The 6,909-nt window shown below is 53.6% G+C and overlaps 1 protein-coding gene and 1 non-coding gene across 2 annotated transcripts in view; both read right to left on the reverse strand.

The window, feature by feature from the left end:
- Positions 1-6,909, reverse strand: part of CLDN1 (claudin 1) — a 50,888-nt gene that overhangs the window by 35,607 nt on the left and 8,372 nt on the right. The window lies entirely within an intron of this gene.
- On the reverse strand, positions 1,760-1,831 carry TRNAV-GAC. Its single transcript has one exon. It is a non-coding gene; the product is annotated as a tRNA-Val (tRNA).

Genomic DNA, 6,909 nt, shown 5'->3' on the forward strand with positions numbered 1-6,909 from the left:
ATGGCAGGCAGTGGCTCTGCCACCGAGCCAGGGCCTTTCAACTGGAGATGCCAGGGATTGAACCTGGGACCTTCTGCATGCCAAGCAGAGGCTCTGCCACTGAGCTATGGCCCCTCCCCATCCCCCTAACCCAAATTTGCACGGAAAAATCCATACCTCTGGATGGAAGGCAGATAGATTGACAGGCCTGATTTTTTCTGTGCCATTTTAGAATTTCAGCCTAGGAAGAATATATAATTTTGGATTTCGGGGTTTTTGAATCACAGCAGGTGAGTCAGAGGTTTGGTGCCTCCCACGCCCTCCCCTGTCCTGTCCCCAGCTACTATTGTGGTCCCCAAAAAGTTATTTTAAAAGTGGTGGTTTATCCAGCTGCTGCAGGCCAGTGTTGGGTCAGGCCTGTGATTCCTCTCAGAACAGTAATGCAGGGGAAACGTCCGTAAAACGGGTAATTGGCCGTAAAAGAATCCTTCCAGAGGGCTGCTTTGAAAGATTGTTCCAAGGGTGCAGCTTTCGCACAAAAATGTGCACGCACCCACACAAACACGCCCTTTCCTTTCCTTTTATAGCAAGGGTCACCACAAATATATTTCACCAGTGAGTGGGTTGGGAGTCAGGTTGCCAGTCTCCAGGTAAGTCCTGGAGATCTCCTGGAAAGACAACTGATGTCCAAACTAGAAGAAGAAAAGATTGGATTTATACCCCACCCTTCACTACCCGAAGGAGTCTCAGAGCGGCTTACAAACTCCTTTTTCCTCCCCTCCCCACAACAGACACCCTGTGGAGTCAGTGGGCCTGAGAGAACTCCTTCGAGAACTGCTCTTGAGAGAACGGCTGTGAGACAACTTGTGACTGACCCAAGGTCACACCAGCAGCTGTAGGTGGAGGAGCGGGGAATCAAACCCGGTTCTCCTATATTAGAGTCCGCACTGCTAGCCACTACACCAAACTGGCTACAATTCCACAGAAGAAAACGGCTGCTTTGGAAGGTAGACTATAAGACGTTACGTACGGCTGATCTCCCTCGCCTCCCTAAGCCCCTCCCTCTTCTGTCTCCACCCACTAAATCTCCAGGAACTTCCTAACCTGGAGCTGGCAGCCATAATTGGAATAACATGAGCTGACTCATTCTCTTCCTGGCACTATGCCACGTTCTGTTGCCAGCCCAGCAGAACAAAATCCCACACGAATGGCTTTGCTGGATCGGACCAGCAGTCCGCTCTGTCCAGGATCTTCTTCATCAGTGGTCAACCAGGTGCTTCTGTGGGTAGCCGCCAACCCATCCCTAGCAGCTCACAGAGATAGACTACCTCTGCCCGTGGAAGATCACATGTAGCTGCCTTATCCTGAGTCTGAGCATTCGTCTGTCAAGGTTAGTATTGTCTACTCTGACCGGCAGCAACTTTTCAGGATCTCTGGAAGAGGCATTTCCCATCACCTCCTGCCTGGTCCTTTTTAACTGGAGATGCCGGGGACAGAACCTGGGACCTTCTGCATGCCAGGCAGAGGCTCTTCCACTGAGCCACAGCCCCTCTTGACAGCTCTCCAGAATCACAGGTGGAGGTCTTTCCCATCACCTCCTGCCTGGTCTCAGGTGGAGGTCTTTCACATCACCTCCTGCCTGGTCCTTTTTAACTGGAGATGCCGGGGATTGAACCTAGAGCCTTCTGCCTTTCAAGCAGAGGCTCTTCCACTGAGCTACAGCTCTCCAGGGTCTCAGGTGGAGGTCTTTCACATCACCTCCTGCCTGGTCTTTTTTAACTGGAGATGCCGGGGATTGAACCTGGGACCTTCTGCATGTCAGGCAGAGGCTCTTCCACTGAGCCACAGCCCCTCTTTACAGCTCTCCAGGGTCTCAGGTGGAGGTCTTTCCCATCACCTCCTGCCTGGTCTCAGGCGGAGGTCTTTCACATCACCTCCTGCCTGGTCTTTTTTAACTGGAGATGCCGGGGATTGAACCTGGGACCTTCTGCATGTCAGGCAGAGGCTCTTCCATTGAGCCACAGCCTCTCTTTACAGCTCTCCAGGGTCTCAGGTGGAGGTCTTTCACATCACCTTCTGCCTGGTCCTTTTCAACTGGAGATGCCGGGGATTGAACGGCGCCCCTCCCGCCTTCTGACCGGGATAGAAAGACTGAGAGACCTATCATCTCTGACAAAGGGAGCTGTGACTCTTGAAAGCTTATTCCCTGGAAATCTTGTGGGTCCCTGAGGTGCTCCCGTTCTACAGTCAAAACTCCCATCATTGGATAAGTGTTGACTCTCGAGGGCTCATGGCTGCCAAAATCTCACTGATCTCTGGGGAATTCCTGGGCTCAGATCTCGCTGCCGACCGAGACTCCTAAAGTCTCCTCTGCCTCCCGCCGTTCAGCCTAGGGTTGCCAGCCTCCAGGCAGGGCCTGGAGATCCCCCGCTTTTACAACCCATCTCCAGCTGACAGAGATCAGCTCCCCTGGAGAAAAGGGTTGCTTTGGAGGGCGGAGTCTGTGGCATGGCACCAGGCTGAGGCCCCTCCCCTCCCCAAACCCCGCCCTCTCCTGGCTCCCCCCCCCAAAGTCTCCAGGTATTCCCCAACCCAGACCTGGCAACCCTAATTGGGCCCTCTATCCCTAACGCACTGTGTCCACCCCCCCCTTCCCATGGCTGACATTGCTTTCTGGCCACCGGCTGTGTCTGAGCCGGGCTCCAGCCTTCCAGTTCCGCCCCTGGATCTATCAGGAACCCCGCCCTGGATTCCTTTGTCTGCGGTGGTCCCGGGGACAACATGTGCAGGGCGAGGGAGCACAAAAAGAAGTGCTGGGTGGGTGGGGAGGGGAAGGGCCGACCCGGGGTCTGGCTGCCGAGAGGGAAGAAGGGTTGAAATTCCACACCGGGGCGGCTCCAAGGAGGCCAGCAGAGACTTGCCTGAACATCAAAGTGCACTGCTTGGATGATGCTCCAGGTTCCTCGTAGCAGGAGGGGAGGTGGGGTGGACCCAGTGCTGCTGGAGCGGCTGCAGTGGGAGGGGCAGAGCAAATTTAGAGTCCACCTTTAAGACCAACAAGGTTTTATTCAAGGTAGAAGCGTTTGTTCGTTCGTGGGCAGTCTGGGGGATTCAGCAGACAGCCTGGCTCGGGCCCAGCGCTGAGTCTTCCCCTCTGCTTGCCCCAAATCCTGGGGCAGCTGGTAACAGCCTTCGGTCTCATAAGAACATAAGAGAGAAGCCAATGTTGGATCAGTCCAAGGGCCCAACCAGTCCCACACTCTGTGTCACACAGTAGCCAAAAATACCAGGTGCCATCAGGAGGTCAGGCAGTGGGGCCAGGAGGACACTAGAAGCCCTCCCACGGTTGCCCCCTCCCCCCCAAGCACCAAGAAGACAGAGCATCCCTTGTCCCAGACCAAGAGTTCCTATAAGAACATGAGAGAAGCCCATGTTGGATCAGGGCAGTGGCCCATCCAGTCCAACACTCTGTGTCACACAGTGGCCAAAAATACCAGGGGCCATCAGGAGGTCCACCAGTAGAGCCAGGACCCCAGAAGCCCTCCCACTGTTTGCCCACCCCCCTAAGCACCAAGAATACAGAGCGTCACTCACCCCAGGTGGAAGAACATAAGAGAAGCCCATGTTGGATCAGGCCAGTGACCCATCCAGTCCAACACTCTGTGTCACACAGTGGCCAGAAATACCAGGGGCCATCAGGAGGTCCACAAGTAGGGCCAGGACTCCAGAAGCCCTCCCACTGTTTGCCCACCCCCCTAAGCACCAAGAATACAGAGTGTCACTCACCCCAAGTAGAAGAACATAAGAGAAGCCCATGTTGGATCAGGCCAGTGACCCATCCAGTCCCACACTCTGTGTCTCACAGTGGCCAAAAATACCAGGGGCCATCAGGAGGTCCACCGGTGGGGCCAGGGCACCAGAAGCCCTCCCACTGTTGCCCCCCCCAAGCACCAAGAAGACTACATCATGGTTGTTTTCATCACTGTTTGCATCCTTCCTGTGATCTCTCTGTTGTTTCCACAACCTACAGGTGGTGGCTGGAGGTCTCCTGCTATTACAACTGATCTCCGGGTGACCAAGGACAGTTCCCCTGGAGAAAATGGCTGCTGCGGAAGTTGGACTTTTGTTGGCAGCGTAACTAACACAGCAATGGTGTACAATCTGATTAAAGAGTAGATGAGGGTATATTTAGGAACTAACATACTTGATGGGAAAGAGGAGAGACTTAGCCCCGGGCAAGCCCGATCTCCTCAGATCCCGGAAGCTAAGCAGGGCCGACTCTGACCACGACTTGGAAGACCAGCTCCTGTTTATACCTTCAAGGCCAATTATCGGCAATCGATGCAAACATAACACTGACCAATGCAGCTCAGGGCAACATCAAATGATATGCATTCAATTCACAAAAGGGAAAGCAAAAGCAATATATGGATTTCAGAGACGAATGAGAAAGCGGGGAGGGTGGAACTGCAAAGCACGCCCCGTGGACTTTTCATTCCTTCAGGGAGCAGGCCGGGTCGGAAGTGGGGCGCCTTGGGCAGCAAAGAGCTTTCAGCCAAGCCAGAGCCCTGCACACACTTCAGGAGAAAAGCCGGGTCTAAATGATCTCAATAAACCAGCCAGGCGCCAAGCTTCATTTATTCATGACAGTCACCGCTGCACACCCATTCCTAAGGGGCTCATGATATGTTCTTTCTCCGCCTTTAAACCGCTGGTGTCTTGGGTTGCCAGGCTCCTGGTAGGGGCTGGAGATCTCCCACTATTACAGCCAATTTCTGGACTACATCAATTGTTTATTTATCTATTTAAGAAGATAAGAGAAGCCAGTGTTGGATCAGGCCAAAGGCCCATCCAGTCCAACACTCTGGTGTCACACAGTGGCCAAAAAAACCAGGTGCCATCAGGAGGTCCAGCAGCGGGGCCAGGACACTAGGAGCCCCCTCCCACTCTTGCCCCCCCTCCAAGCACCAAGAATACAGAGCATCACTTGCCCTAGACTGAGAGTTCCTATCTATACCTTCTGGCTAATAGCCACTCATGGACCTCTGCTCTTAAGAACATAAGAGAAGCCATGTTGGATCAGGCCAATGGCCCCTCCAGTCCCACACTCTGTGTCACACAGTGGCCCAAAACACCAGGTGCCATCAGGAGGTCCAGCAGTGGGGCCAGGACACCAGAAGCCCCCTCTCACTGTTGCCTCCCCTCCAAGCCCCAAGAATACAGAGCATCACCTGCTCCAGACCGAGAGTTCCTATCTATGCCTTGTGGCTAATAGCCACTGATGGACCTCTGCTCCAGATGCTTATCTCATTCCCTCTTGAATATGCTTATCTCATTCCCTCTTGGACCACTTCTCCTGGAGGAAATGGCTGCTTTGGAAGGTGGACTGCACAGTGCCACCCCCCACCCCAAACCCCCACTCTCCCCGGGTCAGATCTCCACATTTTTGAAACCAGGGTTAGCAACCCTAGTTGGGAAGTTCCTGGAGATTTGAGGATGGAGCCCGGGGAGAGCAGAGTTTGGTGAGAGGGAGGAAGGACGTCAGCTGGGGAGAACACACCAAAGCGTCCCGCCCTCCGAAGCAGCCCTTTCCTCCAGGGGGAACTGATCTCTGTTGTCTGGAGATAACCTGTAATTCCAGAAGATCTCCAGGGCCCACCGGGAGGCTGGAAGTTCAAACAAAACATCCGTGACAACCCCCCCCCCCGGAAAGTCAATAAAGATATATATGCAAAATTGTCGACTATAATAATGATAATTCTGTGGGAAAACGCTCTCCTTTTATCGCTCACACACAACAAATTTTGCGCAATGAAAATATCCGTTTCACAAGGATCGCTTTCTCTGAGCGCGTAGGAATTACAATTCTTACCCATTTCCACTTATCAGCTCTTGCAATACGCATCCCATGTTGACTCTCTATCACAGTGATGGCGAGCCTTTTAGAGGCCAAGTGCCCAAACTGCGACCCAAAACCCACTTACTGATCGCAAAGTGCCAACACGGCAATTGAACCTGAATGCTGAGGTTTTACTTTAGAAAAAACAACTCACGCATTAACTTAAGATGATCCAAACAAAGTAAGGAAAGCAATCCCAAAGGCTTTCATTTGCTTAAAATTATTTGGCAGAGAATTCGACACTTTAATGATGGTCTGGGCCTGGCTGGGGCGATGGCACGCGTGCCCACAGAGAGGGCTCTGAGTGCCACCTCTGGCACCTGTGCCACAGGTTCGCCACCACTGCTCTATCAGAACCCAAGGTCTTCACATATATATATCTTTATTGACTCTTCATCAGGGGTCGTTTCACAGAAAAAGAGCTAGGGGAACTCATTAGCATAACTCATTAGCATATGCCACACCCCCTGAAATCACCGGAAGTGTGTCATAAGGCCACACACCCCGCCCCCAACGGTCCCGGCCGGCGGGAGTGCAAGGAAGCCCCGCGAAGGCCCTCCCTGGCCCCAGGCAGGCAGGGGTGGGGAGAGCCGGGGAGGAAGCAACTTACCCTCCCTCTTCTCCTGCCTCCTCCTGGCTGAATGAGGGCCGGAAGCGGGGCGGCCGGAAGCAGGGGGCGGGGCTTCGTCATGTGCCCCGCCCCCCATACCTCACCCGGGGGAACTGCGATCCCCCACAACCCCCCCCGAAATGACCTCTGCTCTTCGTTATTCTTGTCACAGATGTTTTGCTTGCCCTTCCATCTCCTCCTGTGATCTCTCACTTTTGGCTTTGACCCATCTGGAGTCCAGCAGCCCTGCCAGTGTCCTAGCTTATGGAGCACACCACTCTTTGGCGCCCGGTGGATAGCCCCCCTTGCCTTGGATCGAGTTCCTTGCCAACTGTCAAATGTCTGGATCTGGGCTGGAGGCCGAGGCTAACTGGTGGCCAACATGTTTCTTTCCCTTTTTTTTGGTTTTTTTTTTTTTTTT

This window comes from Gekko japonicus, unplaced genomic scaffold (genome assembly GCF_001447785.1).
Source record: "Gekko japonicus isolate JY-2015 unplaced genomic scaffold, Gekko_japonicus_V1.1 scaffold759, whole genome shotgun sequence".
Lineage (NCBI taxonomy): Eukaryota > Metazoa > Chordata > Lepidosauria > Squamata > Gekkonidae > Gekko > Gekko japonicus.